The sequence below is a fragment of the Cylas formicarius genome, unplaced genomic scaffold (assembly GCF_029955315.1).
Source record: "Cylas formicarius isolate icCylForm1 unplaced genomic scaffold, icCylForm1.1 PGA_scaffold_1__22_contigs__length_36826433, whole genome shotgun sequence".
In the NCBI taxonomy this organism is placed as follows: domain Eukaryota; kingdom Metazoa; phylum Arthropoda; class Insecta; order Coleoptera; family Brentidae; genus Cylas; species Cylas formicarius.
The window spans coordinates 33,249,937-33,275,926 of NW_026844264.1; the positions used below are offsets into that span (position 1 = coordinate 33,249,937).

Below are 25,990 nucleotides of genomic sequence, written 5' to 3' on the forward strand. Positions count from 1 at the left end.
AATCACTTTTGGACCCAAAATGAAAAATGATTATGCCTTGTCCATGTGAAGTCTGTCAGTACGTTTTATGCAGTTCTTCTAGCGTTAAAACACTATTCATTTTATAAGCGTCGTAGATTCGTTTCAGTTTCGTTTCGTTTACGGTTCGTTACGGTTCATCTCAGGCAAGACCCACTTAATGTAGAATTAATATCTGTTGGGATAGGTTTTACCACGGTCCTGCGAAGGTCTGCGGTTAAGGTACTGTAAAATACTTAAAACGTCAAAGCAATAAATGCTCCATATTTTTGGTCGTACTATAATAACAGATCCGGATGGGGGCATCATATAAGTCTGGGTTATCGCACCCTACTTAACACTATAGAAGAGCTGAAGGATCGTATAAACACTGGAGGTGGAGGACACTTTCGAAAACTTATCTAGTTTCTATCTTCTACTTTTTTCCAAAAAGTTTGTTATTAATTTATTAACAGACAAATTTGTTAACAATTATTAGTAGTAAGTTTTTTTCCGAAAGACACTAGTTGGTAACCAAAAACCAAATATTTTGTATCAGATAGATATTTTATGTTTCACGAAAAAAGTTCTTGATGTAACCCAATTAACCAAAAAATCAAAAACCAAAAAAAATAACGACACTTTTTACAAAACTCCTGGATTCCTCCTGCGTCGGTTTTTGCTGAAAGCGAAAACCGCACATCGAATTGAAAAAAAATTCTTTGGAAATGTTTGGAGATTGTAAGAATAATTTTTAATTTAAGAGAAATCAGTGGCGTACCATCATCAAAATTTCTAAAGTGGTGTTACAGATATTAAAAAAATCCATTTTATTTTTAAAAACTTTACCATCCGGTGTCTCAGAAGTTAAGATGTTTAGGACACCCTGTATATCCGTATGTGGGACTGTGGTTGGTTGCGCGATTGCGTTTATGCTCACATTTAGCTAGAGTTTGTCGACTGACCGTCAGTGGTTTACTCCGGGTTTAAATTCTCATTGATTAACAAACGCGAAGGTCTGTTGACGTTGACGATGCGCCTCCAGACGTCGTTGTTCCTCCGAAGCGGACATCGATTGTCCGCCCCTCCGCGTCCCGGGCGACGGCGGAAGAGCAAGAAGGGTGCTGCGGCGAGCCGAAGAGAGCCAGCGGCGTCGACGTAACATTGACGTCGCCTCTCGATCGATCCGCTTGTATATCTCTTCTCGTACCTCGCGTTTGGTGTCTGCACGGGCGGCGACTTGACTTTTTCTGCACGTTTTCGGACGTTTTTTAGTGGACGCGGGTGCTTTTTTGGACATCCTCCTGCCTCGCGTCTCATTTCTTTTGATCTGAGCGCGCCTTGTTACCAAGTAAGTGGCACGGGGCTAGAAAACGCGATTTTCGTCGGAAAAGGGGAAAAGCGTTCTAACCGCAAACGAGGTAACCTTCTTTTTCTTCTTCTTTTACAATTGTCTTCCCGATGGGCCGAGTAACTTATTGCGCCTGCCTGAGCGTTAACATCGCTTCTGGTCAGTTTCGTAATTAGAAAAAGGAAAATAAGTGCAGGATCAATTTTGCCGACCCGAAACTGCACACCTCGTGAACGACGTCTTCTTCTTTTCCTGTTTTCAAAGGCACTCGTCCATCACTTTCCTTGAAAGGAAAATTTTATCCGTGGTCGTCAAACGGCATCCGGCTGCAGGGCGTTGCCGAGTTGCTATATTTATTCACTTAACCGAGACGTCATACAAAAAGTCTCCGTTCTTGGACCAGACAGGCAAGAAAACGAAGTTGCCGTCGCGTATTTGTTTTCAATCATTTATGCGGGAGAAACGTTTTTGTGGTGTTTTTTTTATTCAGCTGTTTGTCAGACGACACGGAGGACGTTGTTTGTGCCCTTCTTTTTTCTTTTAAAATAAAAAGTACATAAATCGGGCAGGAGAAAATGATGGCAATTTTTTTGAGGTTCCTAAATGGCCACCAGAGGGCGTAATTACCATGTTGAATTTTGAAACCCGTTTTCAGCAAAATTTTCTTATATTAATGGTCATGGCTTAATGCGTTTTGATGAACTTGAAGTCGTTAAAATGGGCGAATCCTTAGGCTATCGAACGAGACGATTGCGACTGAGAGACCTGCCACCAGATTTTCTGACACTAAAAGAAAATAACTTAAAAGGAACGATAACATTTTCTTTACACCGTTAGATTAGTCAAACAAAAGCCCAACAACTCAGTGAAATTCGCATAACAATATATTTATTTTAACCTAGCGCAAGTCTTATAATACGAGGTGTGTTCAAAAACTAAGGTGTCTTTTGTAATTGGGCGGGATACATACATTCGATTTTCGATATATTTTTTTGTTATGTTGGTACGCATGTCCCTAACACATGTTCACAGTTTCAGTCAGTTTGCACGTTTATTTTTTTTTTTGTAAGACAGTATGGTAATTTTGTGTAAAAACAGTTCTGCGAAACACTTGAAATGTTGACAACGGCATACGGTCAATGTACCTTGAGCAAAAAGATGTTTATAAGTGATTCTAAGATGGCTGAGAAGACTCCGATGACTCTGCACGTGAATAACTGCTGAAAGCTTTGAAGAAGTGAAACAAATGGTGTTGAAAAATGGTGATGACGTCGACACTGAAGTGTTTCGAGGGTTGAAACAAACGTAGGCACAAATATATATTATATCCGGGGTGGAGGGGGAAATCTCTTTGAAGGGGACAATTATGGCAAATAAAAAAACACTTTTTGATAAAAATTAAAAGTCGTCTTACTTTTTGAATACACCTCAAATATAAATTAACAACATTCCTTCCTCTTGATAGGTTGGTTACAGCATTCCAGATACGATCGACTATATTTTCAGGGGTAGTGGGACGAGTTTGATAAATAGTACCTTTCATTCGACCCCAATGGTAAAAGTCCGGGATGTTAGGATTTTTGGGTAAATAATTGGAAAAACTATTGAATACTTATTTATTTCAAATATTTAAACATCAACTCCGCAGTTGCTTTCCTCTGACCTCTTCCTAAGCCAAATACGCTAATTACATTTTTGGAGATTGCTCGCAAAAACTTCACCGAACCGGAAATCTAGGAGCTCGATGAAACGACATTTTAATGGACATCTGTTCTAAAACGGTTTTTGAAATTAAAAAACCCATTATTCTCACGAAAATTTGGACCAAGCGCGTAAAACGAAACATAAACAACCCTCCCTCGTACAAGCGCCGTTGCCACGTTGTCACGCTATGAAAGTGCATTTCTTGCTGACCGTATCGCCGTTAGGGTAGGGAGCACTTGTAATTTTATGAACCATGCTCAATGAAATAGAATTTATTTACTTTTCTTAAACTTAAAAATGTTATTGAACGTGTGTTATTAATCGTTCGAAAACCGCCGCACCGGTGCCGGCAACATTGGCCCGTGTCGTAGAAACGTAAACAATGCCATCTGGCGTGATCATAACGCCCCGAAACCAACCGCCCCGAATCGAGTCGGCCGCGCTTCGCGACCGAGCTTCCCTCTGGGCGGCCGCGTCGCGTACTTCACACGTCACCAGATCAAAACCCACGCGGAGGGTTGCCTCGCAGCCGCCACCGCCGTCGACGACGAGGAGATCCGCGTCGAAGATGGGCCAAGCCGGGCCGACGATGGCTGAGTCAGCAGCGCCCCGAGTATTCTGCGTGTAATAATTCTGCAGCCGCGGCTCGCTGGCAGTGTTCCTTGGGATCGTGGACGGGTAACAACGCGATGTCTCTCTTGCGGCGTTCCGTCTGTCTCCGTGCCAGTTGAGTGTCTGTGCGTCTGACGTCCTTGTTCTGTCCTACAGATAACGTGAGGTAGGTGCTGATGCCGTTTCGGCCCGCGGGTCGCATTTTTTGTGTGCGTGTGCCCCCTACGTCGTCGTCGTCGTCGACGCGGTGTCTTCGCGAGCCTCGCCTGCGTGTGTGTGTGTATGTGTGTTTACGTAAGCGACGGAACGAAAATAGGCCGTCGCGTGAATCGAGCGGGCCGCGCTTCCTAAAGGGACACAACCACGCGCGGTCTTTACCGCGATTCGGCCGTGGAGGCGAGTTTTTTTTCGGGAAGGCGACGCGCGTGCGCACCAAACCGTCGACGAAGAAGATGCGGCCCGCTCGAAATGAAATCGTAATAGTGCAGCGGCAATGCTCGCGTGACGTAACGCTCGTACACCGCGAGCCAAGCAGAGCGGTTAGTTTATGCGGCCGTATACGGGGTGTGTCGCGTAAAACTTTGGATAATTAATTACATAAAAATCGACTACTTTAAAACCCCAAAATTCCACGGGTCGTCTGGCTGTCCGTATTAAAATAAAAATAATTAAACTTTTAAAAAGGGGCATGAGAATATTGTTTCGTTTCTTTTTCGGTATTCTGCCTTTTTCATCAGATTTAGAAAACTTAGACGTTTGCCTATACCGGGTGTTTCACGTTCGACTGTTACCGTTAGCGTCTCGGTAAGAGAGACAGGGTGACTGAAATTAAGTTATTTTTGTTACTTCCGGCAGTATGGCGGAAAATCTTAAAACTTCCGGGTTTGTCTTTATTTGAAATCTTAAGCTTCTCAAACCATCATCGACTTTATTTTTTTTACGGACGCCATATTGGATTTTTACAGTGCCCGTACTTGGGTCAGAAATAGAGCGCTTTTACAACCGAACCCGTGGTTAACTTTACCCACTGTTTATTATTCCCTTATAGAATACAATGCCGACCTTTACCCGTAATCGTTCCAGGATCGTCCTAGGAATTTATTTACCTACACTAACAAGCGGGATATACGAGGTTAGCTCCAAAATTTCCCGGCGTGACATAGATGCAGCTCCAGTATCACGATAAATCTTTGTCTTCTTTTAAATATGTATCTTAGTAGGCTGCGAAAAAAAAATTGAAGTCTTGCGCCAAATAATTTTTTATTGACAGCATTTTAAACAAGACGTGTCCGAAAATATGTCGCAAATAATGCAAATTGAGTATAGAGCAGTCATAAAATTTTTGACAAAAGAAGGGTTAGCACCTAAAATTATTCAAGAAAGGCTGGATGGTGTGTACGGCCAAAGTTCTCCTTCGTGTTCTGTAGTGAAAGAATGGTCAAAACGTTTTCGGATGGGGCAGGAATCCCTTGAAGATGATTCAAGAACTGGTCGACCAGTGGAAGTCATAACGGAAGATATTGTTGCGATTGTGGACGAGGTGGTATTGAGTGCCCGTCAACAAAAAAGGTGATGGCCACGATCTTTTGGAATTGTGAAGGAATTCTTTTGATAGATTTTAAAAAAACTAATACCACTGTCAATGGTAAATATTACGCAACATTATTACATAAATTGCGAGACTGCATACTTGTAAAACGTCGAGGAAAACTGACCAGAGGCGTGCGTCTTTTGCACGATAATGCACCTGTCCATACTGCTGGTGTTGCACAAGCTGCCATTTTAGAGTGTGGGTTCCAACAGATAGATCATCCTCCCTATAGTCCAGATATGGTCCCCAGCGACTATTATTTGTTTGGATATTTGAAGAAGGACTTACGTGGACGTCGGTTTAACGACGAAATTGAGTTAAAAGAGGCTGTTTTAGCAGACAAACCAAAAGAATATTTTTTTAAAGGGATCGAGTTATTAATAAAGAGATGTAATAAGTGCATTGAAGTTAAGGGGGATTATATTGAAAAATAATAAAAAAAATTTACCCTATTTTGTTTATTTCATATTCAGGTCGGGAAAGTTTGGCGCTGCCCTCGTAAGTATGTTTTCAATCTATTTCACCGAGCAATTCTTGAAACATGTACATAAAAAAATTAGTGCCTGCGCCTACTTCCCCTTCTGAATTTCTTATAAAATTTTGTAAACATTCAAAACAATTTGTTTAGCATCCGAAGACAAATGGATCCGTTTTCTTATTTGCTGACGTAGTTCGTCTTCTAAATTGTCATCAGGTTCGACTACCATTTCCACCTCCTCTTCAAATTCTGCGTTGTTTTCGATGTCTTGTTCTAACAGGGGAACATGTGCTTCTTTCCACGGTCTTCACAATTTAAAGTGTTAAAAAACAGGAACCTTCAAAAAATGTTTAATTGTAAGATTCTAATAAATATTTATCTGTAAGTATTCTTATGACGTACCTTTATCCGACGGGAATATTATCTAAAAAAAGACTGTTGCTCTTTACAAAACGAAGAACTTTCTAGAAGACACAACAATACAAGAAGAAGAATGGCACGACAGACACAAAAGACAAAAATTATTATTTTCAAACTTACCTCACAGTCAAATACCTCCGTAATATAACTCTTAATAACGATACGTATCACCTTATGTTAAAATAAACGCTTCTACCTATTCGAAAATCCCCCGCAGCGTCAATGCTTAATGAAATTTAAAACGGTCCATTTACGTTTCAAATAAAAATTTCAAGTTTCTATAAATATTCGTTACGGTGCATCTCAGGCAAGACCTACTTAATGCAGAATCTGTTGGGATGGGTTTTACCACGGTCCTGCCAAGGTCTGCGGTTAAGGTACTGTAATATACTTAAAACGTCAAAGCCATAAATGCACTATATTTTTGGTCGTACTATACATAAATACGTACTTTCTAGAAGAATCACAGTCAAATAACTCCGTAATATATACGAACAGATTGCCATTTAGATCAAACATTTATGAACGATAAATATCACTTGATGTTAAAAGAAACGCTTCTACTTATTAGAAAATACCCCTAAACATCAATGCTTAATCAAATTTAAAACGGTCCATTTACGTTTCAAATAAAAATTTCACGTTTCTACAAATAATCGTTACAGTTGCAGAATAAACATCTGTTGGAATGTTAAGTCACCCTATGTCTCTTACCGTTACCGAGATCCTAATAACAAATTACAAATTATTAAGATTTAAAAATAGGTTAAAATTTGGCCATTTTAAGGAGCGTACAACAACAAAGAGACATTTTTTTAGTTATCATGAAAACCTTCATGTCCATAGAATGCAGTCTTTGGAAGATCGTAGAAGAAATTTTGTAACTTATAACAACTTATAAAGTTGTAAGCGATCTCCTTTCGTTTTGGGAAAAATGTACTTGAACTGTAATCCCTACACTCTTCACAACTTAAACTAGTCCACTGATTAAGTATCTTTTTTTTTGTGGCATTTGTGCTTTCTTTTTATTTTAGAGCTGCGTCTGTCTTGTTTATAAATAAATATTGTCTTAATGTCGGTATTAAAATAAAAATAATTAAATTAGTTATTAAATGGGCGAATAAACAAATCTGTACATTTTTAAAATGGGCGTAAAATTGTTATTTTTAATTGTTTTTAATCGAAATTATGTCTTTTTCTTCAGATTTATAAAATTTATTCACTTCACACGTAATATATATAAACAAAAACTTTTGTGAGTACATAGCGTACATCAAATCACGTATATGAGAAATTTAAAATTATTGGAAATTAAAAATACGTAAGAAAAATAGGCTATTTTAATAGCTGAAGAAATAATTAAATTATTTATTAAATAGGCAAATAAATTAATAAACAAATCCGTAAATTTTTAAAATGGGCATACAAATTTAATTTTTAATTTTTTTTTTCCAAAATTTTATCGTTTTCTTCAGATTTAGAAAATTTATTCACTTCGGACATTAAATGTATAAAAGAAAACTTTCGAGTGGATTGCGTGCATCACATCACTAACATAAGAAATTGCAAATTATTAAAAATGCAAAATATTTTAAAAGCTGTTTATTAAAAATCCGTAAATTTTTAAAATGGGTCTAAAATTTTTTTTTTTTTCATTTTTTTTCTATCGGAATTATGTCTTTTTCTTCAGATTTCGAAAACGTATTCACTTTGGACTTTAAATACATAACAGAAAACTCATAAAAAAATTCAAAATATTAAAAATTAAAAATACATTAAAAAATAGGCTATTTTTAAACCCGTTTTTAAAAAATACCACGAGTTTCCTCCTTGTCGATATCAAAATAAAAATAATTAAATTAGTGATTAAGCTAGTAACCAATTCCGTAAAGATTTTCGGGATAGTAGTCCAAATGTGAGTGTAAAAAGTGTAGTTTTATACTCATATTATACTCGCGCAACCTTTACTTATTCGATTACGGTATTCCCAAAGTCTCGTTCTTCCATTAATCGTCTTATTTAAGGACCTACAACGTTGCTTTCGTTAATGTCTTACCTCAGAGAGACTGGGAAGTTTTCCTCATAGGTATCCCGATCTTCATTTAAATCTTCTATAGGACTATCGAGAAGAATATTTTTTTATCCGTGAGTTAAGTTAACCCTTTTTGGCCAATTGTAGAAGTCGTAGTAGAAGTCTCGCAAATTTTGATGTCACCACAAATCCTCGACTATATTATATATATATAACTTTTCTGTCGACTTTCGCGGCGCCTGGTCGGCCATCTTTTTCCGCGCCCCGCACCCCGCGGTCGTGCGGTGCCAGTTCTTTGCCTACTTTTACCCCTGCGTATCGATTCCCAAGCAATTGCTCAGGAAATCAATGTCGCTCCGGAGGTTAAATGGACACTGACGATAAACTACGAAGCTTATAGCCGCTCTATATCGATTTGGTTTGGTTACTTTTTACAAAACTTATGGATTAATGCTGCGTCGGTTTTTGTTTTTGTTTAGAACGTACACATCAAAAGTTATAAAGATATGCCACTTCTCTTAACGATGCAGCTGGATTTACGTTGACGTATCCCACAATATCCCACGATATTGATGTTATAATAAAATTATCATGTCGACTATTTCGAGAATTTTTTTCTGCATTCCCCTTATATCAGAAACATATCAACTTTTTTCCATTTCTACAAACAGCAACAACAAACTGTTTGAATTTTCAATCATGCCGACTTTCTGATGAATAGAAGCAAAGCCACCTAAGTAATATTTTGTTTTTATAAAAATGTATTTTTCTATTTCCGTTTGTAAAATACTTAATTACCCACCGATCTAGCGTGCGGGAAGCGTCACTTTACCACGTCAGTTTTGTTTCCCACGAATCCGAGCCACTTCGGTCATTTCCGGGATTTGGGAGCAATCGGATATTTTCGGAGATATTTCCCACGCTTTGAATTTTGACGTTTGTCAATTCTGACGGTCATTTGTGTTGTATTGCGAAAATGTACCGAAAAACTAACGGTCGTAGAAAAAGTATAGTATGCAACACGTTCGGTAAACTTTTTAACTCGCTCGTTTATTAAAAACTCGCTCCGCTGCGCTCCGCTCGTGTCAAGTAAACTCGTAAGTCAAATGCCGTTTACCGCACTTGTTGCATAATATAGTGTCACTTATCTGTTTTTTTTTTCTTTCCTCTGAGCTTATTTTTTAACTGATTTTAAACAATTTTGGTGTCAAAATGTTGCAAAAAAAGTACCGGTTTTCAAGAGCTTTTGCTCCCACTAGGGTGCGTTTTGAAAAAACTAGGTTAGCCCAAAAAATTAATAGTTCATTACAAGACAAGTAAAGTACAATTTGTCCCATGATCAGGTGACCCGGTAAATCGTATTTATGATGATCACAGCCTCCTAGACACAATTTTCAAAATTTAAATAAAAATTTAAAAAAAAAAAAAGAAAAACCTTCCCAAAAATGCGGAGAAATATGGGTTGTGGAATTTAAAATTCGAAGGTAACTGTCGTTTCCGCTTAAAAGCCGTTTAAAAGTTATAGAGTGCTCCCACTTTCTTGTGTGAAATTAATTATCAATGAAAACAAAACTTTAGTTACCCGTCCAGTTCAAAATTAATATCGTACTAATTAAACGTGTATTTATTTTGGAACAGTTTCTTTCCGGATAGCGCTTTTGTGTGTTTCATGACCGCCCATTTTTGACGCATGCGTCGACGGAGCTTAACTAACCAAAACGGAGTCGTGATTTTGAATTGATTAGTACTTATACGGGCGTTTCACGGCTGCCATTGTTCCCGATGCTAATGAAGCGCTTCTTTATGTTCGTTTCTATTGTGATTTTCACGTCGAGACGTACCGTCGCAGTAAGAAAATACGTAGCAAAATACTAACGAAATTAGTGTCCATCGCTTTCCACGCGTTTCGTTTAATTTCGGTTGATTTGAAACCAAAAAAAAAAAAATCAATTAATGTATTTTTAAATATTATGTTGTCAAAAGGCTTTCTAATAATAAACGTTATTATTAGCTTCTAATTCAGTTGAGCGTATGTAATAATAAAAACAACTTGGCAATAAAATAGGTAGAATCAGTTGTACTTGCGATTTATTAAATTAATTAGTGCCTCCATACTGGATTTACCTATTTTCTATGTAATAATAGATCAGGGTATTCCTTATGAATATTTAAGTGATTGAATCGACATGAAAAAATTATGATGATTTATCCATGCAATAAAAATTACAATAATACCAAAAAAAATAGGAAAATTAAAAAAATGCGTATCATACCGCATAAAATGTAATTTGCTACGACTAAAAATAAGTATTTAGTTTGTATTTACGATGAAACATTTCATCATCAGAGCCAAGATTGGAACTGCTATTACCAGAAAATGATTCTTCGTCTACATTAATATTAATCACTTTTGCTCAGTATTTTTTAAATTATATTTTCCGTATGTGTTATAAAACTGATCCTTTGGTAACTGTCTGGAATGCTGCTTTCGAAACAGTATCATCGTGCCTTGCGTCACTCACAATATTTTTATTAAAAAGCACTTTGCACATAGCCCACACTATGACATTGAACTGGTTTGCAAAATTTCGATCCGGCAATTTTGATGTCGAAGATGCACCACGGTCTGGAAGGCCGGTCGAAGCTGACAAAGATGCGATAAAGGCATTAGTTGATACAAATCGGCGAATAACCACACGAGAGATCGGTGAGAGATTAAATTTGTCGAATTCGACTATTTATGGCCATTTGAAAGGCATGGGCTTAACCTCGAAGCTCGATGTGTGGGTGCCCCATGTCCTTACGGAGCGAAATTTGTGTCGTCGCGTTGACGTGTGTGATTCGCTCCTCAAACGTCAAGAAAATGATCCATTTTTGAAGCGGATTATTACTGGGGACGAAAAATGGGTTGTATACAACAATGTTAAACGCAAGAGGTCATGGAGCAGAAAAGATGCACCGGCTCAAAGCGTGTCAAAAGCCAACATTCACCAAAAAAAGGTGATGCTCTCCGTTTGGTGGGATGTCAAAGGAATCGTTTTTTTTGAGCTTTTACCGGACAATACAACGATTAATTCAGAAGTCTATTGTCATCAACTGGACAAATTGAATGATTCACTTAAAGAGAAGAGGCCCGAATTAATCAACAGGAAGGGTGTAGTGTTCCACCAGGATAATGCGAGACCTCACACAAGTTTGGTCACTCGCCGAAAACTTTTACAGCTTGAATGGGACGTACCGCAACATACATCATATTCTCCAGATCTGGCGCCTTCCGACTACTATTCGTTCCGGTCCCTGCAAAATTTTTTGGATGGCAAAACCTTTACCTCAAATGAAGATGTCAAAAACCACCTGAACCAGTTTTTTGCCAGCAAGGACCAAAACTTTTATAAGAGGGTAATTATGTTACTGCCAGAAAGATGGCAAAAGGTGTTGGACCAGAATGGCCAATATATAATTTAATAAAATATTTCATGTCATGTTTTTCATGTTCCCCAAAAAAAACGAAATGACTTTCCGAACAACCCAATATATTGTGCTATAATAGTCAGTTCTGGTGTTTAAACTTACATTCTAAACTAGAAATTTTTACCATATAATATTGAAAAAATGTGGATAGGCAAAGAATTTTAATTATTAAACTAATCTAATGAAATTGATGAATTTGATGACTTTTAACCAGCTTTGTTGATATCAGATTCGATTTGACTCAAAAACAGTCGTAATTCTTGATTTCTTTTTAGTAAAGAGCGTTGTCAAATATGACGATGGGAATGTTATGATAAATCGATGAACGATAACCCACAATCCAGGGTACAACTGCCAAATTGACTTTTGTAGCCATTTTTGAATTTGATTTTTATTGGCTCATTCGTTGTTAGTTCTATAAGTTCTATTTCTAACTGGGGTGACTATGTTGACATATGAAAAAGATAGCATTCAGTCTAGTATTTCCAATTTCAAAATGTCCTGGAATTTTTCAATGAGATCACTGCGAAGATTTTCCAAATGTTGGCACGAAGTTTAAGTCGTCGCCTTTCAGTTGGAGATTTGTATCATTAAGCAAAGGTGTTTATCCATGTGTTTGTTTTCCAAGAACACTATGACAGAGTCAAAGAGATTGTAAAAACGAGTCAGACAATTTCCTTTTGATAGCTGCGTGAAAGATCACAATCTGTTGAAATCTTCATCATTAGCAACACGAAGTTGATTAATTAATCTGTCTTTTAAAAAGTTGCCTCCGATTATATTGACTTCGCCGATGATATGTTGCAATGATTGAAACAGTCGTTCACTTAAATTTCTAGCAACTAAATGCTGTCGTAATAGCTGGAGCACTGCCTGTAACAGCTGATAATATTCTTTATTTTCATTACAAAACTTTTTTCATTTGTGCCTGTCTATAAATTTCTAGCAAATAAAAGTTCTTGAGATATTTTTCATCTTTGATAAATCTCACGTCAGATAACAACAATGTTTCATTACTTGGCAAATTGGACTCGTCCAACTTGAATGAAAATGAAGTCTTCAGGTGATTGCACAATGTTTTCAGTCATCAATTCGTTTTTAAATAGGCTCAAAGGAATTTTTGGAATTATATCTGCCGTCGGTTTACAGAGCCCAATCTTTATAACTTGTTTTATCGTCGACAAAATTAACGTTTTCCCGATATTCTGTGGTTTGCCAGTTTGTATGAATTGTGTGTTTTGTACGAAGCTCGAAGTTATGCTTCCTAAAATAGGCGACATTTTTGTGTTTCTTATCTGGATGCATTTTATCCAATGAAGTTTTGAGGGCTTCATCGCTTCGTGTGAAAATGTTTTTGAACAAAGAAGGCTCAAAGGCAAAGATGGGTTTGTCGAATTTTCTTTTTGAGATTCGTGAATGGGTTTCGCCTGCTTCGAAGGAACGAAGGAACAGCCAAATGAAGAGGCACGCAACATGAGGCAGCAACTGCGACTAAAAAAAATAATAACGTTACATTAGGCACGTCGGTAACGAAGAAACGGTGCCAAGAACTCGGCGCCGGCTTATAGATACGAGGGTCGCCCTAGAAGATGAATTCATCGCGTATTTAAGTGATCGACTTCTAAAAGTGCACTTTTCAGTGCACCAGAGACAAAATATCGCGTTACTCGCCACGCGAGGCTTTGGTGGTTCATTTGGAATTAACAAAACGTCAATACGTCCAATGAAGAATGGTTCAATTGAAAGTAATGCGAGAAAGTGTAATGCCAGTGATGCAGATATTATTTGAAGGCATTTGGTAAAGTCTGTTCATAGATATAAGAAATTGTCTAACTGATACGAATTAAAGAAAGACCCGGGCAAGCTGTAAGAATGAAATATGGCCCAACAGGTCCGTACTTTGCTTAGAATTTAATTATTTGGGGTTTTGTTAGGAAAGACTCTAAACAATATTTATTTATTTATGTATGTATTTATGTTTAAATCTAAAATAAAATTACAAATTATTTTTATTACCTACTTATATTACTTAAAATTATTCACATAATATATCCCTCAATCAATTTTCCCAACTTTGTGGAGGGATGTTAAAAACTTGGGTTTTTATAAATTTGAGGACATTGGAGTTAACACGGGAAAAAACATTGTTACGGCGAATGGCAGATTTCAGTTGGTGCCAAACATGTTCAATGAGATTAAATATGCAGTGGTAAAGTGGAAGCCTTAAAACTGTATGTCCTAGATGTTTTGCATAATTATCACAGGCGTATTGCTTTTGTAGGTTCAAGCTCTATAGAACCTCAATTAATTGCTTTGGATTGTTGCTTTTGTGTCACACGAGGAAGGGGTTTTAGTCAACTGTCTACTGTGATAACTTGCATTGTCCATTACAATGACGCTATTAGGAGGAATGTTTGGAACTAGTTTGTTTTTAAACCAACTTTCAAATAAATCAGCGGTGGTGTCTTTATGGTAATCCAGAGAAGAATCTTTAATATTTTTCGCAGACAGAGAAAGTCCATTTGGAATCCAACCATCTATAGAGCCAGCATGCAAAATAGTTATTCTTTTACCTCTTTTTGATGGCGCGTTTGTTTTACACTTATGAGTTGAGTCAACACAAACCTTTTCCGGGGTATCATAAGTGTCGAACCAGGTTTCATCCAAGTAAATAATTGGCCTTTGTTGTTGTTCACTGTAAATTATAATTTTTTCTAGATATTCCAGTCGTCATTTACGAAGTCTAAAAGATTCCATTAAAACTTGCCTTTTGTCAATTTTTTAAAAATGTGTTGAATACACTTCCATAAGGTAGTTCTGCCACATTTAACACCGGTTTCATCTTTTTCAAGCCTGTAGGCACGCTTTGTTCCTCGTATAACTGGTAAATTTTACGCCGTATTATATCTTGATCATCGCTTCTTTTTTTCCTCGCTGAAATAAACTTTAACTAAGCAGTATACCAAACCAAAGAATATTAAACACAGGTAGGTATAAAATTATTTTCTATTACGAACCACAATTTCGCCTGAATTTAAATTCCGAAACTTTAGGAATAATCTTGTTGCATTGTATGTTAATGACCACCCTTGGATAATCCCATTCAAAAGCAATTGGTCACTTTCTTATATCTATGAACAGACCATACGTCTTGTGGTTACTAAATTGATTAAACCATGGCGGTTAGTCGGCGAAGCATTATTTGTGGTTTTTCCGTTATTCTCCAAGCTTTATTCACGAAACTGTTTGCGATATTTAACCATGGAATGTCCAAGAACGAGAATACAGTACCAAAAAACCAGCGACGTTAGTTTTTCAAATTGAAGAAAATTGGCTGATAAAAGTGCAAGCGTTTTGCAGTTTTGTATTATTTTGGTAGCTTTAGAGAGAAACCTTCGTTCTAATTAATTTCCAATTATTTTCTAAAAATCGTGGAACGTTTATGTTCGTGTATGTCGTTTTTCTTAAACAAAGATTTACCATTAGCAAATGTTAGTTGATTAAAAATAATTCCAAAATGGCGTAAATTGTTTTTTCTTACTGCTTTTTCCTAAGGAGTTGTTAAACAGCACCCGTATATACGTGTTGTTTCGTCGCTACGACCTTTGAGCGACCTTTAGTGACGCCGAAAGAGTCTTGCGTCTAAAAGCGTACGCGCCGTGGGCGTCGAAGAATCTCCGTGCCGCCGCCGCCGCCGCCGCCGTGTATCGGGAAGACAATTATGCAACTTAATTGGTTGTTGAAACCGAGAACGGTGCTAAAAACCTAGGATTCGGGAATAGAGGAATCTGCTGAGTTGCCCAACAGCAGTTGACACTTGAGAGGCGCCCTAGAGAGCCTTCCTTTACGAATCATTTATATTTTTTGAAAATATTAGCGAGTGAGTTTGATTCTGATTAAGATTGATGTTTTGAATATAGTAAAAACACTAATAGACTCACTTTGGAGGTCTGTGGGACCCTGTACGTTCCAGCATTAAACATCTGCTCTTCTCTTACTGTTCTCCTTCCTTACATTAAAAAAATCACTGATCACATATTAAAAGTTGTTCAAAAAACTCTTCTTCGATTCGTCAAAGACAGAATTCCGTTCGAGATACCGATTAAACGATTTACAGTAGCCTGTGTTCTTGAAAAATGCATAACTTACGTGACCAGTACGTATCAGAAATACAGTTTGGATTTCGGGACTCCAGCCTTCAAGTCAAGATGTAGATATGTAGATGGCGGCGTATTCGTAATTAAGGACGAGTAGGACACCTACCATCCTCAATCAAAAGACAGGAATACTTCGTAATGAAATACTTGTAATGAAAAACGTGTGTAATTTTTTTAATTTTAAACTTAAAGTGTGTCCAGGTGAAGTGTAAGCTACGCAGAACAATTTTTTGGTTAAAGAGCTTTAGAACTTGGTTGTAGTTTGTCGAGCGGCGACGTACATAAAATTTTTATGGCCAGAATGCTCGCACTGGAAGAAACCAGCATGCGTAACAATTTTGTGAACCAGACTCGAAGGAAGACGGGCCTGAGTTGACCAGAACGTGGATTCCTAGTTTGGTTACTTTAGAATGGTAAAGAATATAAGTTAAAGCCTAAAAAATGGGGATATTTTGATTAATTTTTCCCATTCGAAAGTACCGGCGACAATCAAAAGCAATAAATGCCAAGAAATAAAACAGGCCAAGGCGCCGATTTCTTTGCAGAGCCTCGAAAAATATTCGAATGTTTCGACACAGTAATACGTTCCTAGAACGTTATCTTATCTGCCGCGCCAAAGTGTGAAACAGTGAGCAAACAATCCCGAAAGAAATAAAAAGATATCTTGATAGATAGGCTGTCACGGCGAGGCTCACGTGACTTGTCGTTCTTTGAATCACCCAAACGCTGCGCAGATAACGCGAATAAGAGAGGATTGCAGGTGTTTCTGTCGAATTTTTCCAGATTTGCCTTAAAATCACCATTCAAACGCGTAGTATTTAGACCTGAGACGAGAAAGTAAACTCTCAACATCATTTCAGATATATTAAAATCCTAGAATCTGGAACCAAATCTTCTCACTTTAAGTGAAGAACATATTTTTCTTGTAACGGTCAAATTTTTGAATTGGAGCAACTATGGCTTCTCCACTATCGCCAGTCACCCCAAATATATTTACGGAGGTCTTTGAGAAGAAAGCTGTAAACCCTATACACCCTAACATACGTTTTACATTTAGCTCCGCCGCCCTACAATATGTAAGCGGGTATAGAGTAAAATGCGAGACAGTTTCGGTCAAGCTCTGAAGAAGGCAAGATGACTAACCGGACGCGAGCTAATCTGCTACAAATGTTTCCGTACAATGCTCTTAAACAAGGTTTGAAATGTAAAGTCGTTAATTAGCCCTTTCAGAACGGGAGATTTTTTTTATCATAAAACCTCACAATGCCAGCCACATGCAACAAATGTTCTACAAAATGTGTTTTTAAAGATGATTGGCGAAACGTTAGCTAGTTCGAGCCAACAAAAACCGACGCAGGAGGAATCCGGAAGTTTTACAAAAAGTATTACAGTAGTCTGTGCCAGTTTCTTTGAAAAAAAAAAAAAAAAAAGATCTCTACTTGGGTTCCGTATCGTCATATAAGGAAGCTCCGCGATCGGCGATTGTTATTGAAGGGAGCCTTAAGTGGCGCTTCGAATTTTAATAATAGCTCCGGCGGCGATAAAGGATATCGTCAAGGTTTTCGTCGGCGCTCAAAACACGAAAGGAAACTGATAATAAAAAAAAAAAAAACAAAACACCAACTTATGCGTTCGCGGAGTGTGGCGATCCTCTCGGAGAACCCTCATTTATCTGATTTAAAATAGCTTTTGGCTCTGTGCAACGTTTTCTTCGAAGACATTGCGATGAAGGACTGAACACTAGTCGTAATAGGCTTCTAATCTTCTTCGTTTCTATGAGGTTAAAAACACTTGAGTTTTTATCATCGCTAGTAGATCACTGTGATTGCTGCTTCGCCTATGGGATTATGGAGAAACTCATCAGCGTCGCCGTTGCGTCGAAAAAGAAACGTTTTTATTTTTTGTCTGTTCTCTGTAGACGCCACATAAAAACACGAATAATTTTCGAACGGTTCGAACAAGGGAGCTGAAATTTAGCTCATTTTAGACAGCCGACGGGACATATAAACCCATAAGGAATGACCGCGGTCAGACCTTGGCGTCCATATTTTTTCCACTGTTTTTCGTACATCGCTATGAAACGCTGAAATGTCCGAAATTTGAAGCTATCGACTTCAAACGTGGCACAGTGATTGAGTTTCGTACCCTGGCGGAACCTATTGAAACTGAGGGCGTTGGCAGGTTGGGAAATATTTTAAAAATATCAAAAAAAAAAATATTTCCCAAAAACGAGTACCGGAATAATTTTTGAGCTTAAAGCATGAGATTCCAGCCCAAAAATTTACCGAAAACTGTTTTTGTTGTTTAAATATCTGTATCTGAAAAATTAAGATGTTTTCTTATTAAAATGGACGCAAAACTCGCCTCCTTAATTATTGACATTCTATTAAAAAACATCCTGCATAGTAATATATAATATTACTTATTGATTTTAAATTCATTTTTTTAATATTAAAAAAACTCTGCTTTAAATAATAATAACAAGTCTGTCTATCATGGTCATCTTGGAAGTCATAACGATAACGTGCTGTTGGGAAAATCGAAAAATTCCCATCACTTCCGAAGATACGCCGAAAAAGCAGAAATTTGGCGATTCGGTCCGTGTATTAGATAGTAATTTTTATTACGAACACATCATGTTTTCATTATATTTGTTATCATTGCAACGTATGCTGCCTCTTAAATGTAAAACTAGTTTTTCATAAAGTATACGTAATTCGTAACTAGTAATTTTTTTAGTGTGACATTTTTGTAAACTTTATTATGAACCGAATTCTTCTGTAACAATTTTAACGAAAAAGTAGGGTTTTCGTTGTGAAATTATTATAGTTTTTCGAAAAATTTGGCTGAAAGTCAAACCGAAATTCGTTTAAGAAGCCTCGCGTCCTACAAAACGTACGTTTCACAAGTTCGCCGATAAGAATAGTTATTTAGACGACGCGGATAAGCAGGTGAAACAATAGTGCGATAACTCGACAGAAAATTGGTTTCGAAATAGCCGAGAACAGGATTCACCACGTACGTTCGTATCGCACACCAAAGCCAACTATTTTAGACGTTACGTAACCTTAACCCTAACTTCTTCTTCTTTTTTGCGCGTCGTCGGTGCGCATGTCCATAAGGGCGTTCGCCTACGGCCTAATGGGTGTCCCAGTAAGTGTTTGTTTTTTTTTTAAATTAAAACATGTACCATTCAACTGGTTTACTTGTGCTAAACATTTAGATTTAATTAAAACTGAAATAGTTGATAGCTCAAACCGTTTGGAAGTTGTCATCGAAAAACCCTGGAACAGAGAACGGAGAACAGACAGACAAAAAAAAATCGTTTTTGTCGTGAGTTTAATGAGGAGCGCGTATACTTTCGAAAAGAATCGATTTCATCGATTTTTGGAAAGCGCCCCAAAGCCAACTATTATCCACGTTTCGTAACCTCAACCCTCTACTACTACTTCTTCCTCTTTTTTGCGCGTCGCCGGGGCGCGCGTCTATAAGGCCGTTCGCCCACGGCGTTCCGCGTAGAAGGCCGTGGAACGTTATAAGCTCGGCGTGTATTTTAATGTCGCCAATGAGGAACGGCCTTCGGTGTCTTCTTGTGTTTTATTAAACGGTTATGCAACGACTGCTTGACATTCTCGTTTAGAGGTCAGTCGTTCGGCCAGCGCTTGATAACACGCCCGGCCGTGTAATATTGTTTAGAAGAGCGGGATCGTCCATCCCTGTCTCTCTCGCTTTACGCTAATGACGCTGCTCAGATGTTTTCGTGGGCCGCATTCAGACGAACTACCACCTTACAGCAAGGAAAACGTTTTTTTTTTTAATTTAAGGCACTCCAAATATTAAATATATAATAAACGGTTGTGAAATCATTCGAAATACGTTAGTCGTATTTTTTACAATGTATAAGAAAATGTTTAGAAATTAACGGTGGGCATTTTGAAAATGAATTGTATTTGGCGTTGTAAACTGTTTAATTCCCTATTTTTGTTAATGATTTTTTATTTTCGCAAATGTTAAATGTATTTATGTTACTTAAATTAAACATGTTATTTCATTGATTTATGTCATTTTTCCACTTCTTTAATTTGTAGCATACAGTTATGAAAAATTTAGTGCCTGCATTTCCAATTGCTTATCATTAACAGAAATGCATATCGCGATGTCACCTTACGAACTCGAAACAAGCGTAGCAGTTTTTGAGGATTTCCGTACGCCCTGTGTATTTAAAAAAGGATAATCTGGAATAGCCAGCTTTCATTCCGTATTTATTGTTCAAAAATACCGAATTAAAAAATATATGTGGCTGTATACTTTTCAAACTCAGTTTGAAAACTAGCTTAGCAACGAAAAAATAATTTATTATACCGTAGCGATACATATAGATGACCAAAATCAATCTCTTCCACTCATTTCGATCGAAAAATATTGTTTGTCGTATGCGCGGGCGTCAAAAATCACGTGACGCGACAAGCGATTGGCGGGCCGGTCCGGTCCTGTTGGCGGCCGCCCGCGTGACATAAAATCGCGGAGAACCGGCCCCGCGAGATTCCAAAGAAAGTGAAGCGACCCGTCATTCGTAACGGATAGCCGCGGATGTGGGTTAATACTGTCACTTTTGGGTCTCTGTTCTGACGTTGTCCGAAATAGACCAGTGCGCCTACATGGAGCCGGACACTTGAAAATTATATTTTTTAAAAAAATGTACCGACATTTTTGAAACCTCACAAATAAATTACTTTATTTTTAATTGGTCGGTTCGTGTTACGACCATCTACCGATTAAAGTTCTTACCTTTCCTTACGGATTTCAACAAAAACGTAAGTAGATACGGACATGGCGACAGCGAGGCAACCATAGATAAAGAAAAGAAATAGTTATGGCAGTTGAAACTGCCACCAACGCGTTATTTCATTTCGAAAATGCCCGCATATCAAACTATGGATTTTTGCAGCAGAGATCTCCAGAAGTTTGTTGTTCGTTGCGTATCAAAGAATAAGAATAAGAAGTTCATTTACCGGGAACTTTTACTTGTTAAGGTTTAATAAATATTAATAAATGTCAATAAATCGTAAATATGACAAAACAGTATAAATGTATAACAATTAAATAGAAACACATACCCACATGAATACAGAAATTTTAAAATAAATTTTAGCAAAAAGAAGAAAAGAAAACGTAAATATGGTGTAATTATTTTTATTTTTGTCGAAAATAAAATCACTCTTTTCCTGAGCCGAATAGAAGCAATGAACAAGCTCGCTCTTTTACATTTTTTATTAGAGAGGATTAAAGAGGATGTTAAATACAATTAAAAATGTAATTAAACAATTTTAGAACCGAACTAGTGTCACACGGAAGACTAGGGTAATACAAAGAAATTTTGATGAAGACCTCAATATATTACTTTACTTTCAAGGTGAATTATTATACCATTACGTGACATCATGACATTCGGTTCTACTCTTCTACACAAAAATGTATAGAAGATCTCAAGAAGATGGAAATTTTCTAAACAAAATAATAATATTTACGGCTTCGTTAGCGACAGCAGGTGTGTTTAATAGGAAGGATAAACATTTTTCAGTTCAGTCAGTTAATGTATGGTGTGGTATGTTAAACAATGTAGTGGTCGGACCAATTATATACGAAGGATCCTTAAACGATATTTAAGATTCCTTGCAACAGAAATAGAACAGTTGTTAGAAAAGTTAAGGAATTATTTAAAATTAATTTGGCATCGAGATGGCGCACCTCCACATAGTGGCCATCCGGTTACCGATTATCTCAATAATAAATATATATTTTGGATGGATAGGCAAAGAACTATCCCTGTTAACAGCCCCGACCTGAATCCTTGTGATATTTTTTGTGAGGATGCTTAAAAAAATAAAAGTTATATATAGGTATGAAAGTTTTACAAGTATATTATTATCGTTTTACAAGATCTAAACAGAGAAACCCCGATTTTATCGCCTCTTGTATTAATAGGAAATTGAAAGTAAATATTGTCCGATGTATAGAAAAAAATGGAGGTTATGTGAATAATATAATTTTATTATTTGAAATATCTCAAGTTATTTAACTTATGCTGCAGATCTTATTAGCTATCGAAAGTGGACAATTGTTAAAACAATTGCAAACATAGATAATACGGTTGCTATGAAGGCAGACTGGACCATTTTTAAACAATATGGCTATTGTCCAGAAATCGAACGATAATTTTTTTTTAAATTGAAAGATCTTAAAAACGGCAAAATGAAATGTCAATAAACTATATGTTTTGTTTATTATTATTTATTTTTATTTTCAAACTTTCGTATTTACACTTTTTCTTCTATCTTTCAAAATTAACCTTGTAGGCGGGTATCAAAATGTAATGAATAACCCCCTGTACATGTTTATAAAACCTTTTTGTAAAAAATCTCCGTCTTAACTGCCCGAGCTGTTTTGTTAGATGCATTACGCGAGTTTAGCCGCCCGGATCGCCAGATTTAACGCGCCGCCGGTTTTTCTCTTTCGAAGGTCACGCGCGGTGCCTCAGAAACTTGTCCGGAAGATGGGCTGCAGTAGATCTCGATCGAGATGAGTGGCAGAGCGCATGCACACACATACACATACACGCACATCTAATACAAACACGCGTCATCGTGAATCGTCACCCAGCATAATTAGTTCGAGGCCGCTCTCGTTCGCTATGCAGATTTACGCCGTCGTCTCACAAGACGTTTTAAAGGTCCCGCCTAATTATCCAGTTTTTTTTTGTCTGTCGCGTTCGACAGTCACACCGAATCAGTTCCTATACGGGGTGTCCAAAGTAATATATCTCGTTAAGCATTTGTTTTAAAGGAAAATGTTAATACAAATGAGACTAAAAAAAAACAATTTAAAATTACAGTGAACGTTATATACCGGGTATCTAGTATCTAGTATCTAGTGCTAATTAAAAAAAAACATTAATATCTTGATTTTTTCAATCCGATGTACGGTTTTCGCTTAAAAAAAATGAAAACCTCTTCTCCGCACGGTAATAACAATATCATTAATATAACAGCATGCTGAGAATTATTATTATTTCATAAGTAATTGTCTGTCTGTTTTGTTATAATACTTCCAAAAGTCTAAGTATGAATACGAAGTACGTAAACTCTGAGGTGTATTTTTGAAATCTACATATAATTATGTCTTATCTTTGTATTAGGTCGTATCTGTAACAATTATTAATTCTCTTGTCAACGCGGTTGTTTGACAGCTGATGGCCGGAAGTTAGGCGATTTTATCAAGAGAGCTTTCCTAATAGAGTCATATCAGATGGAAGAATATTTTGAAATGTACGCAGAAGGTTGACTGAGACAGGTACTTTGAGGGTCAATAATCATTTAAAAGAACTTCAGAAATTGAAGAAGCAGTTTTAAATTCTGTTGTATATAATATGAATATCTTGCATCTCTTGGATTGGAAAATTTCGCACAATGTTTTAACCCATATCATATTCAACGAGTTAAGCGATTTGTTTGACCAAGAAATATTATTTACAGATAGGTAAGTCGCGGCAGACCTCAACCATGCCCCCCTAGGTCCCCACATTTTAACAGTTTGGAGTTTTTCTTATGGGGGCATCTTTAAAGTTTGGTTCATCGCACCCCAGTTAACATTGTAGAAGAGCGTTTTATTCAAAGACTTTGATACAAGTAAAACATTAAGTTTCTACTTCTAGAAATAAGTGTGTTTTTAATTTATGCAAATCCAGTTCTTTTTCGAAATTAGTGAAATTGCCTATAAAAACTTTTGGAATATTGTTTACAATAAAAATGGTAGCTCTCGAAGCTGCCTATAGGACTGCATTACCAGTTAGCCTTTTTTTACGAATTTTGATTTGCAGCTAATCTATTCCCGAAAAACAAAAAGGAAAACAATTTTCAAAGTCTTTTGCATTTTTGTCTATAATTGAAAATCCCGTATATAATCGAAAAAATGCTTAAAATAAAAAAAATTCTCGAATGAATTTATCGTTCTTATGGCCGAATGATCCTAACAGTCGTGGCCAACAGAAGTAAAAGGAGAAGAATTAATCGTTCTTGAGAAATGATTTTTTTTTCCGCAAACCCATGCAAAAAATAACGTTTTCAATTAATTTTGAAAACTGAAATATGCCGACGGTGACACCGAAAATTTGTAATGGAACGTAGGTTAAACTTGAAGGGCTGGTCGTTGGGCATTAAGGTACTACTTTTTACGTTCGTTACGTTTATCTGCGAACGCACTATACCTATATCGAATTGATCCGATTTCGTGATTAAGCCGACACCAAAAGAAAGAAAGAAGAGGTCGAGGTGCAAAGGTCGCGGAGTCAATCGGAAAGAAATTATAATACAATACGTTCGGCGCACGGAAAATTGGCCGCGTCAGGGCGACTTTTACGTTTATCGTAGGTACTATAAAAATGTCTATCCAATGGTAATCGGTCGACAGGAAGTGCCCTGGGCCCGCCGTACGGTCGTGACCTGAAGCCACGTGATTTCTTTCCGTTTTCGAAGATTAAAAACTGAAACGCGCGGGACAGCCAAAAAAAACCGTCGTTTTTTGAACCGAACTAACGTTAGATCCGAATGAATTATTGAAAAAGTTAGATGAACATGCAGTTTTGATTCGCCCTGTATTAGGTAAACATCCCGGCCTATCACAAACGAGTCAATATTTTGTGCGCACCCGAAACGCGTAAATAATCGAAGTACGGGGTAACGTTAAATTTCGACCAATCGCTTTGTAGCTCGTAACTCGCCCACCCTGTACAATAGACCAAAAAACGGTAAACGAAAAAATCTTAGCTCTCGACCCGACCTAAAAGGGCGTTCACGGTGTCACGGCTGGTCATAACTGGAGCACGCTGTATATTTTTTATTACGCTATGTTTTTGGGTTATTTCTTCGAACATCACGCGTCTTACGAGAAAATAAAAATTTTCCGGTCCCGAAAAAAAATTTTTAAAAATTTTTTCCAAATACTTCCAAACTTCCGATCTCGCTTCTCGTCGAATTTCAACTCGGTTGCTTCAAATTTCTTAGACTTTTTAGCAGAAACCAATAACGGGCGACAAAATGGCGGCCGGTTGTTCGATCGGCTCGATATTTTCAGGGTCGCTGCGCGTCGCTTAGTATTACCAGGGACGAAAATTTGAAGCCCCTAATTTCAACCGTTCTGAAGTTATCCGACCGTTACAGAGAACAGACAAATAATAAAAATGTCGCATTGACGAACTACTTTGGTCAGTGTAACATTGACATATCGATGGCTCAACGAATTCGAATACGAACTCGCCGATTAGACGACTTGCGAAGTTAAAAACGAATCGGCTACTAATGTACACCTACGTGCGCGTATCTGTGTGTGTGTGGCTCGACGAATCTTCGATAGTCGCGTAACCTTCGGAACGTTTTAATATTTGCACTGTGTGTTCTTTTGCGCAATTTAAACCGTAATAAACGTTAATTGTCTCTTTTCTTGTATGATAATTATTATTGACGACGGTTCGACTATAATTACGTCGCAAAAAACGAAGAACGTTATTGCTCCGTCGTGTCGATCGAACACTTTTGGAATAAACTAGAATGCCGCCGCCATTGGGATTGCTTATTTGCCAAAAAAAATGCTACGATAGTTTTATTACAACGAAAGATAGCCATTGCCATCGCCATTACTTAGATATATCTTTCCTAACCTATAATAACAGTAGAAGAAATAAGAACTCAAAATGACGTCCTATTTTCAGGACGGCTGCTGTTAGTAAATTTTAATTTTCGTTGGTAATGGTAATTCCAATGTTACAAAGTATACAGGACCGACACACCTTTTTTTTAAATATATTTTGAAATTTTCTTTTGAATTCTGAACATAGCTAAGTTTGTTCAATATATTGAATTTTTCTTCTTGCACTTGCAAAGGCATTTGAGTTTGACTAGACAGACTCGAACGGTTTGATGCTACCTAGTATTGAATACGAAGAACAGAAAGTGGTAATCCAGAATGAGGAAAAAAATTGAAAATCTTACTTAAGGTTCGAGATAATCCCCAGGTCAGTAGAAGAACTGGAAAATACAAATATCATTCCTTATATATGGAACTGCACCAAGAACTTCTTGTTTTTAATGACTGAACGAAAGCGTGACGAATGAAACATACTTTT

At 37.2% G+C, this 25,990-nt stretch overlaps 1 protein-coding gene across 2 annotated transcripts in view; it reads left to right on the top strand.

The window, feature by feature from the left end:
- The first annotated feature begins 3,039 nt into the window (after positions 1-3,039).
- LOC132697519 (zinc finger protein 142-like) overlaps positions 3,040-25,990 on the top strand; it is a 49,611-nt gene continuing 26,660 nt past the window's right edge. Inside the window, exon 1 of one of the 2 annotated variants that reach the window (XM_060663121.1) lies at positions 3,040-3,830. The gene's annotated coding sequence lies outside the window, so the exon portion shown is untranslated. The remainder of the gene's footprint in view (positions 3,831-25,990) is intronic. The other variant, XM_060663122.1, reaches the window with a different exon arrangement.